At 36.7% G+C, this 10000-nt stretch overlaps 2 long non-coding RNA genes across 2 annotated transcripts in view; both read right to left on the minus strand.

Moving 5' to 3' along the window:
- Positions 1-5084: 5084 nt before the first annotated feature.
- Positions 5085-10000, minus strand: part of LOC138852994 (uncharacterized) — a 117708-nt gene continuing 112792 nt past the window's right edge. The window contains exon 3 of the long non-coding RNA XR_011392231.1: positions 5085-6158. This is a non-coding gene — a long non-coding RNA (uncharacterized lncRNA). The remainder of the gene's footprint in view (positions 6159-10000) is intronic.
- Positions 6590-10000, minus strand: part of LOC138852993 (uncharacterized) — a 4410-nt gene continuing 999 nt past the window's right edge. Inside the window, exon 2 of the long non-coding RNA XR_011392230.1 lies at positions 6590-7473. This is a non-coding gene — a long non-coding RNA (uncharacterized lncRNA). The remainder of the gene's footprint in view (positions 7474-10000) is intronic.

Below are 10000 nucleotides of genomic sequence, written 5' to 3' on the forward strand. Positions count from 1 at the left end.
GCTTTTGTTTTGGCACAATACAAGGTGTCTATATTGGAGTATCATAGGCAAACTTATGACTAGTTAGGATTTATTATTTTAATATTAAGATTAGTATTTCTTGGTTTATAGTCAGTGAGTGAGTGTAATTGTGAACCACCAGGTGGTTATCATGTAGTTAGTTGTCGGGGTGGATCAGGGAGATAAGATGTTTTCTAACTGTAGTTTTGAAAGTGATGAATGTGTCTGAAGTTCTAGAGTTTTCAGGTAGGGTGTTCCAGATTTTAGGTCCTTTGAAATGCATTGAATTTTTGGAAAGGTTTAGTCGAACACGGGGAATGTCATAGAGATGCTTGTGTCTGGTGTTATGCCTGTGGATCCTGTCACAAATATCAAGAAAGCATTTTAGGTCAAGGTTAATATTGGAATTTAAGGTCCTGTAGATATAGATTGCACAGTAGTTAGTGTGGATGTTCTGAACAAGGAGTAAGTTTAGATCTATGAAGAGTGGGGATTGCACAGTAGTAAGTGTGGATGTTCTGAACAAGGAGTAAGTTTAGATCTATGAAGAGTGGGGGGGGGGTGTTGCCAGGGATGGGATTTAGTGATTATTCTTACTGTGGCTTTTTGTTGGGTTATTATTGGCTTTAGGTGTGTTGCTGCAGTTGAGCCCCAAGCACAGATAGCATAGGTGAGGTATGGATATATAAGTGAATGGTATAGTGTGAGAAGGTCAGTTTGCGGCACGTAGTATCGTATCTTGGAGAGGATTCCCACCGTTTTGGATACTTTTTTTGTTATGTGTTGGATATGGGTGCTGAAATTTAGTTTGTTGTCGAGGTATAGGCCAAGGAATTTGCCCTGATTATGTCTGGCAATTAGAGTGTTGTCGATCTTAATGTTAAGTTGCGCAACACCTGCTCTGCTTCCAAACATAATATAGTAGGTTTTGTCAGTGTTAAGTGTAAGTTTATTGTTTGTCATCCAAGTCGATATTTTGAGCAGCTCCTCGTTAACAATGGTGTTGAGGGTGGCAAGATTAGGGTGGGAGATGACATAAGTCGTGTCGTCAGCAAAGAGAATGGGTTTCATGTGTTGGGATATGTTTGGAAGATCATTGATGTAAATGAGGAAGAGCAGGGGTCCAAGGACACTTCCCTGCGGAACTCCAGTATCAAGTGGCCGCATTGATGAGGCTGTGTCATTAATGGTGACATACTGATACCTATTAGAGAGGTAGGATTTAAAATATGCAAGCGCATGGCCTCTTATACCATACTGGTCAAGTTTGTGGAGTAGGATGCCGTGGTCTACTGTGTCAAATGCTTTTCTTAGGTCAATAAAAATTCCTAGCGGATATTCCTTATTTTTTAATGCTGTGTAAAGCAGGTCTAGCATTTTTATAATTGCATCATTAGTGCTTTTATTTTTCCTGAATCCAAATTGGCAGGGGTTGAGTATGTTTTGTGACGTTATAAATTAGTATAGTGTCCTGTGCACGAGTTTCTCGAAAGATTTTGGATAGCAATGGTAAGTTTACATTGGCCTATAGTTGTTTATGTCTGTAGGGTCACCACCTTTATGTATTGGTGTAACCCTTGCTGTCTTGAATAGTGGCGGGGAAGTGTTAATTTCTAGTGACTTGTTAAAAAGTAATGTAATGGAATGCGAAATGACATGGGCCGCTCAGTTGACAGATTCCCCGAGTAATTTTCAAGTGACTTTATGATCGCGGTGACTTCCGTGGGCTCAGTTGGTACAAGATAGAAGGAATTTGGGAAATTCCCATCTAGGTAGTCCCTGGCACGGGGATTGGTACGTGGGATTTTACTGGCGAGATTAGATCCTATGTTTGAGAAGAAGTCTTTTATCTTGTCAGCTGTATCAGTGGGATGCATTGGTGTTTCATGAGGTTTAGTTAGAACAATATTCTTATGTTTTTCAGTTTGTGGGTCCCCAGAATCTGGGAAAGTGTTTTCCAGGTCTTTTTTTATATCTCGTATTGTGTCAGTGAATCTGCTGGAGTAGTACAGTTGCTTGGCTTTCTTTATTAATTTGGTGAGAACTGTTGAATATTGTTTAAGAATATCTTTGTGTATTGCTTTTCATATTGGTGTTTCTTATCAATGGATTTCAGAATGCTGCTGGTTAGCCATGGGCAACCAAGCCATTTATTCGTTATCTGTTTCGTTATTATAGGACAATGTTTGTTGATTAGTCTAAGTATTTTGTTAAGAAATATGTCTGTGCAATCGTCATTACCATTGGGTTTGAAGAATTCTGTAGGCCAGTCAAGAGTCTCTAGGTCTGCTGTAAAATTCCTTATTGAGGCCTCGTCATGGAGTCTAAATGAAACTTTGTTGTATTCGAGTGGTGGCTTACTAATGTTTCTTAAGAGGAAGGTTGGGTAGTGGTCTGTGATTATCCCTGATTTAAGGAGGCTAGTATATTTGTCCATATGTGGTCTATTATGGTTGCACTTGTCTCAGTCAGCCTGGTTGGTTTAGTTATTGTTGGTATGAGAAGTGTGTTGTTCATATTGTTGATGAAATCAGTTACAGTCTGATCATCTGGTAGGCCAAGGTTGATATTGAAGTCTCCAGCTAAGAGAAGGTGGTGCTTGTTCATTTGTCTGTTTGTTATTAGTGACTTTAGATTCTCACTGAAGTTTGGGATGTTTGTGTGGGGTATCCGGTATATGGCACCGATTGTTATAGGCGTCTTGAGTTTTTTTACAGTAAAATTATCAAAAATATATTCCCCATATTCACCACTAAAGCAATTAGTGCTAATACAAGATAGTTGGTTAGAGTAATAGATTGCAATACCACCCCCAACTTGGTATGGTCTGCAGTTGTGGATTGCTGTGTATCCTGGAAGTGGGTAGATATCAATTGTGTCCTGCTTAAGCCAGGTCTCGGTAAGAATAATGCAGGAGCAGGGTGTCTTTAGTGACTCAAGGAGTGCAAGGAGGTCATCATAGTGTTTGCTTAAGGACCTGATGTTGTAGTTAAGAACTGAAAGACTTTGAGCAGTGTTCAGGATAGTGCTGGCTTGTGATGCTGTGTAATAAAGGCAGTTACTTTCCAATAAGTTTTGATTGTGTGTTAGATTAGGGATGTTTAGATCAGGGTCAACGTGATCATTCATCTTCTAGGTTTAAATAGTGGTTATTTATATCCTGTATTATGTGGTGAGTTTTAATACTGATTTTTGTAGTGGTGGGAGGTTTGGATAAGTATTCCGCTAAAGCACTTTGGTCATATAGAGTATAGTCACTAATAAACATAATGAAATTGATATTGTCTATGTGTTGTGCTAGAATGAGCTAAAGTACAACTAGGTATAAACTAATACTATAAAAAAATCAAATTACAAGTGGCACAAGACTGACTCTTGTAATTGCACTAAGGTCTAATGTAATGAATTTAGTGTTGTGTATGTATTGAGTTAGAATGAGCTAAAATACAACTAGGTATAAAGCTCCAAAGGCGGGTCATCATCTGACTAAGACCCGCGTCAGGAAACATTTGTCCTGTTTCCTGACGAACCTTACCTAACCTAACCTAACTTATAATACAAAAATACAAATTAAAATGGTACTTGCAATTGCACTAGGGCCTGATATAGGTTGTTAACAAGATCAAGAGTATAACTAGATTTAAACTTACAAAATAAAATTCACAAATTAAAGTACCAAAAGAATAATAAGTAAAAAATAAGAATGGCAATGACTTCGTTATAATATGATAGTAAGATGGTAGACAGGTACACAGGTACAAAGGATAATATAAAGGTTGGAGTTGAATATACAAACTTGAAAATTTGGCAACAAAATGTTATGAAAAGTATAAAAAAAATGATTAATTTTCAAAAGTAAAATTGACTGGTAGTAAATATGGTGTTTAATAAAATTTTAGTAAGTAATAATGATTACAAATAAAGATTAATTAGCAAAAAAAAAAAAAGTGAAACAGTAATGTTTATTTCAAGTATTAAATTTTAAGAACAGTTATTTGGATTCAATATTGCACTGGTAGTTATACGAGAATTTATTTGGCAGTACAAGGTATTTAAGAGTACTCTAAGATAGTAAATGGGGTATTAAAACAGGTTTTGGTAATTAGACAAGTAATGTAATTAAATGTCAAAAATGTTAAGAGTAAATTGTACTGATAGTAAAAATGGTAATTAATTATTAATTTTAGTAAGTAATATCTTCATCAGAGTACAAAACAAATTCTGGCCACAAAATAGAGCGAAACACCAACGTCAAAGACCTGGGAGTGATCATGTCGGAGGATCTCACCTTCAAGGACCATAACATTGTATTAATCGCAGCTGCTAGAAAAATGACAGGATGGATAATGAGAACCTTCAAAACTAGGGATGCCATGCCTATGATGATACTCTTCAGGTCACTTGTTCTATCTAGGCTGGAATATTGCTGCACACTAACAGCACCTTTCAAGGCAGGTGAAATTGCTGACCTAGAAAATGTACAGAGCACCTTCACGGCACGCATATCGGAGATAAAACACCTCAATCACTGGGAGTGCTTGAAGTTCCTGAACCTGTATTTCTTGGAACGCAGGCGGGAGAGATACATGATTATATACACCTGGAAAATCCTAGAGGGACTAGTACCGAACTTGCACACGAAAATCACTCAATACGAAAGCAACAGACTTGGCAGACAATGCAACATACCCCCAAATGAAAAACAGGGGTGTCACTAGCACGTTAAGAGACCATACAATAAGTGTCAGGGGTCCAAGACTGTTCAACTGCCTCCCAGCATACATAAGGGGGATTACCAATAGACCCCTGGCAGTCTTCAAGCAGGCACTGGACAAGCACCTAAAGTCGGTACCTGACCAGCCGGGCTGTGGCTCGTACGTTGGTTTGTGTGCAGCCAGCAGTAATAGCCTGGTTGATCAGGCTCTGATCCACCAGGAGGCCTGGTCACAGACCGGGCCGCGGGGGCGTTGAGCCCCGGAACTCTCTCCAGGTAAACTCCAGGTAAACAGAGAAAGTATCAATTCAGCTAATAGTAAATAAGAAAATTACATAAGGTGACTTATGCTTACTAGTAAACTCACAAAATGAGGTCGTTGTTTATTTAATTACTAAGAGATTTTACTATGAAATTTGAACAATAATGGAGCAAAACATACACTACACTACGTAGGCTTTTAGGTTGGACATTGTTTAGTTATTCTCTGTAAGATTAGTATCCCTGAGAAATCGTGATAGATCATTCTCGTTCGTGATTGTGTACAATTGACCTACATTTGTTTTCCTAACTAAAATTTTCCCATCCCGTGTGAAGCATTGGTGTATTGTGTCATTATTCTCTCGGTTAAGTTTTCTGACTCTATACTCGTTTATGTATACCTCTTTCTTTACTTTAATAGACATAATAATTAAGTCTTTTTTCCTGTCATGTGAGTGGAATCTAAGCATAACACTTTTTCTCCCATGGGATCCTAGTAACCTGGCTTCCTTTATTTCTGACTCTGTGGCTTTCTTTATTTCTGACTCCGGTACTATAACTTTTGTTTGGTCCTTCATGATCTGGAGAGTAATTTCTTTACTGTTTGTTTGGTTCATATCACTGGGAAAAAGTGGGCTGTTAACTATTACTGCGTCTGATAGTTTATCTTGCTCAGTTTTATCTTCTTGGAGAGCAAAGTAGTCACTGAACTGGTTATCTAAGTTGTTCTTCCATTCTTTTACTGCTTCTTCAACCTTTGTATTAAGAGATATTATTTGTTCTGTATGGCTATCTATGACTGTTTGGATGGTCTTGCCATAGTTAGTCATTCCTGGTGTTGATAACTTTTGTTCAAGACTGAAAATTTTGTTCTCGAGTTGTGTCTTGTTTTGTTAGCGTCTCTCGAAGATTCATATTTTCAATAACTAATGTGGAGATACATGACTTTAGGGTATCTGGATCGTTGGTCATACCTGAGAGACTACTTGGTAGGTTGAATCCGGGGAAGAGAGAGGTGGCTGGGGTGGAGGCAGCCATGTTTTTTGTTATTGTTGTGGTGTCGCCTTGAGCGGTGGTGAGACGGGTGGTAGCTGGGATGGCGTCCTCCTGGCTACACTTGTTGAATAGTTGAATTTTCGGTGTTTTCTTGCTGGCAATGGTGTTGTTCCCTCTGAGATTGCACCTCATAATACAACAGGAATTGTTGTAGTTAAGAAGTTGTAGTTATACAAAGTTTAGGGTTACGTTGTTTGGCTGGCAGCGGGGTGTTGCTTTGGGTTTGAGGGCAGTCTTCCTTTGATCTCTATTATTTTCGATTTGTAGGTTTCACTGTTGGTAATCTTTGGTCATTCTGGGTGCTACGTTGGGTAGTGCAATTTTGCTTGTAACTAGGTCATTATAGGAGCATTGGTGGATTTGATTGTTGGAGAAAAGTACTGAGCTTGGAGGTCGCTGCTGTTGCGGCAGCAACAATGCACTGAGACAATGCACTGAGGAGACAATGCAGGGAGGAGACTATTAAGGAAGGAGATTATGTAGGAGGAGACAAAAGGCTCTAAGCTCTTGTAGGTAGCAACTGCTGCTTGAGGATATCAGGAGAAATTTTCAAAGTAATTTTTCGATAGAAAATTTATTGATGTAAAAGGTTTAATTTACCTAAGATAACAGGTAACATTAATGTAATATTACTAAAAACTGTAACATTATTACTGAAAATTTGATAAACTAGCCAATAAAATTAGTTATTTTTGAGCAGATTCATTTCCCTTACAACAGGAATCTCATATATTTTCACTTTCCATGAGTGAAAGATATCAGATATATTAACTCATAATTACACATTATGTTGAAGGTATTAAATTACAGGTTATAACAACGTATACATGTGGGAACAACACTAACACAAAACTCTTTAAACATCTTAGATATTAATCAGTACTATCATAATAGAAAAATTCCACTCGCCGTCAGTTTCGTCAGGACCTCCTGAAGACTTTTGATGTTTGCAGTTGTTTGTGTATGTTTGTTGAAGAGCATATGCACAATAGTGCTCACTTATTTTGAGGGGTCCATGATGTTCATAGCAAGTGTTGAGGAGGAATAAAATTTTGGAACACTTGAGAGGACCAGGAGATATGTTCTTAGGATGCACTGCACTTGCTTTGGTAGTGGAAGTTGGAGTCCTCGTAGTGTAGAAAAGGTAGTATAGCTAGCAGCCGTTGTGGTGGACTGGGCGAGGAAGTGACACCTGCAACCACTATGGACTGAATGGGATGCTGGAAATAGCAGACCTAGTAGAGAAGTATACTAGTTGCCCTCACCATCTGCACTATCATCAGCAACAGTCAAGTTAGGAGGTCCTCGCCTTGGGTCGTGAGGTTAGATCAGTCCTGGGTGAAGTAGCAATGAGCCCTGCCCCCGCAGAGGGTCATCAGACCAGTCTGTGGGGGCAAGGCAGATCTAGACCAACCAACTCCCACATAACACCACATTTGCACCTGCAAAGAAACAGTAACAAATATTCTGGTCAAATTTATCTCAGATATACATCCGGAAATTGATAATAAACTTCCGTACACAGGAAGAATTTAGTGTAAAACTTCACAAAAAAGTGTATATATATATATATATATATATATATATATATATATATATATATATATATATATATATATATATATATATATATATATATATATATATATATATATATATATATAGCGAGGCGGCCGTCTCCCACTGATGGCAGGGTGACCAACAAAGAAAGAAAATCCCCAATAAGAAAATACTTTCATCTTCATTCAACACTTTCACCTCACTCACATATAATCACTGATTTAGCAGAGGTGCTCAGAACACAACAGTTTAGAAGTATATACGTATAAAGATACACAACATATCCCTCAAAACTGCTAATATCCCAAACCCCTACTTTAGAGTGCCGGCATTGTACTTCCCATTTCCAGGTCTCAAGTCCGGCTATATAAAAATAACCGATTTCCCTGAATCCCTTCACTAAATATTACCCTGCTCACAGTCCAACAGCTCGTCAGGTCCCAAATACCATTCATCTCCAGTCACTCCTAACATGCTCACGCACGTTTGCTAGAAGTCCAAGCCCCTCGTCCACAAAACCTCCTTTACTCCCTTCCTCCAACCTTTTCGAAGACGACCCCTAGTCCGCCTTCCTTCCTCTACAGATTTATATGCTCTTCATGTCATTCTACTTTGATCCGTTCTTTTTAAATGACCAAACCACCTCAACAACCCCTCTTCAGCCCTCTGACTAATACTTTTATTAACTCCACACCTTCCCCTAATTTCCACACTCCGAATTTTCTGCATAATATTTACACCACACATTGCCCTTAGACAGGACATCACTGCCTCCAACCGCCTCCTCGCTGCAGCATTTACAACCCAAACTTCACACCCATATAAGAGTATTGGTACCACTATACTTTCATACATTCCTTTCTTTGCTTCCATAGACAACGTTTTTTTGTCTCAACATATACTTAATGCACCATTCACTTTTTTTCCTTCATCAATTCTTTGATTAACCTCATCCTTCATAAATCCATCCACTGACACGTCAACTCCCAACTATCTGAAAACATCCACTTCTTCCATACTCCTCTCCAATTTGATATCCAATTTTCCTTTATCTAACTCACTTGACACCCTCATCACCTTACTCTTTTCTATGTTCACTTTCAACTTTCTACCTTTACACACACTCCCAAACTCATCCACTAACCTTAGCAATTATTCTTTAGAATCACCATAAGCACAGTATCATCAACAAAAAGTAACTCTGTCAATTCCCATTTTGCATTTGATTCCCCATAATTTAATCCCACCCCTCTCCCGAACACCCTAGCATTTACTTCTTTTACAACCCCATCTATAAATATATTAAACAACCATGGTGACATTACACATCCCTGTCTAAGACCAACTTTTACTGGGAAGTAGTCTCCCTCTCTTCTACACACCCTAACCTGAGCCTCACTATCCTTATAAAAACTCTTTACAGCATTTAGTAACTTAGTACCTATTCCATATACCTGCAACATCTGCCACATTGCTCTTCAATCCACTCTATCATATGCTTTTTCTAAATGCAATGAAAACTTCTCTACCTTTATCTAAATATTGTTCACATACATGCTTCAATGTGAACATTTGATCTTCACATCCCCTACCCACTCTGAAACCTCCTTGCTCATCCGCAATCCTACATTCTGTCTTACTTCTAATTCTTTCAATAATAACCCTACTGTACACATTAAATATATATATATATATATATATATATATATATATATATATATATATATATATATATATATATATATATATATATATATATATATATATATATATATATATATATATATATTTATATATATATATATATATATATATATATATATATATATATATATATATATATATATATATATATATATATATATATATATATATATATATATATATATATATATATATATATATATATATATATATATATATATATATATATATATATATATATATATATATGCATATATATATATGTCGTGCCGAATATGTAAAACTGGTCAATTAGCAAGAACTCATTTAAAATTAAATCCTTTCTGAAATTTTCTCTTATACATTTAAAGATATATTTTTTTCATTAATGTTGATGTAAAAATTTATAATTTTGCACCAAAAGAATCTTGAAAAACTTACCTAACCTTATTATAACAAGAACAATTTATTTTAGCCTAATCCAACTATATATATTTTAGATTTGTTTTCAATAATTTAATACTAAACAAACACAGTGAAATATATTTTTTTCGTTAGGTTCAGAATGATTTTGGCGAAATTATTGCATACACAAATTTTCACTTGTCCTATATGGCAAGATGAGCGTTGCTATTTAAGCCAAGATCGCAAGTTCTGCCTATTCGGCACGACATATATATATATATGTATATACATATATATATATATACATATATATATATATAT

Source organism: Cherax quadricarinatus, chromosome 2 (assembly GCF_038502225.1).
Source record: "Cherax quadricarinatus isolate ZL_2023a chromosome 2, ASM3850222v1, whole genome shotgun sequence".
NCBI classification, from domain to species: Eukaryota; Metazoa; Arthropoda; class Malacostraca; order Decapoda; family Parastacidae; genus Cherax; species Cherax quadricarinatus.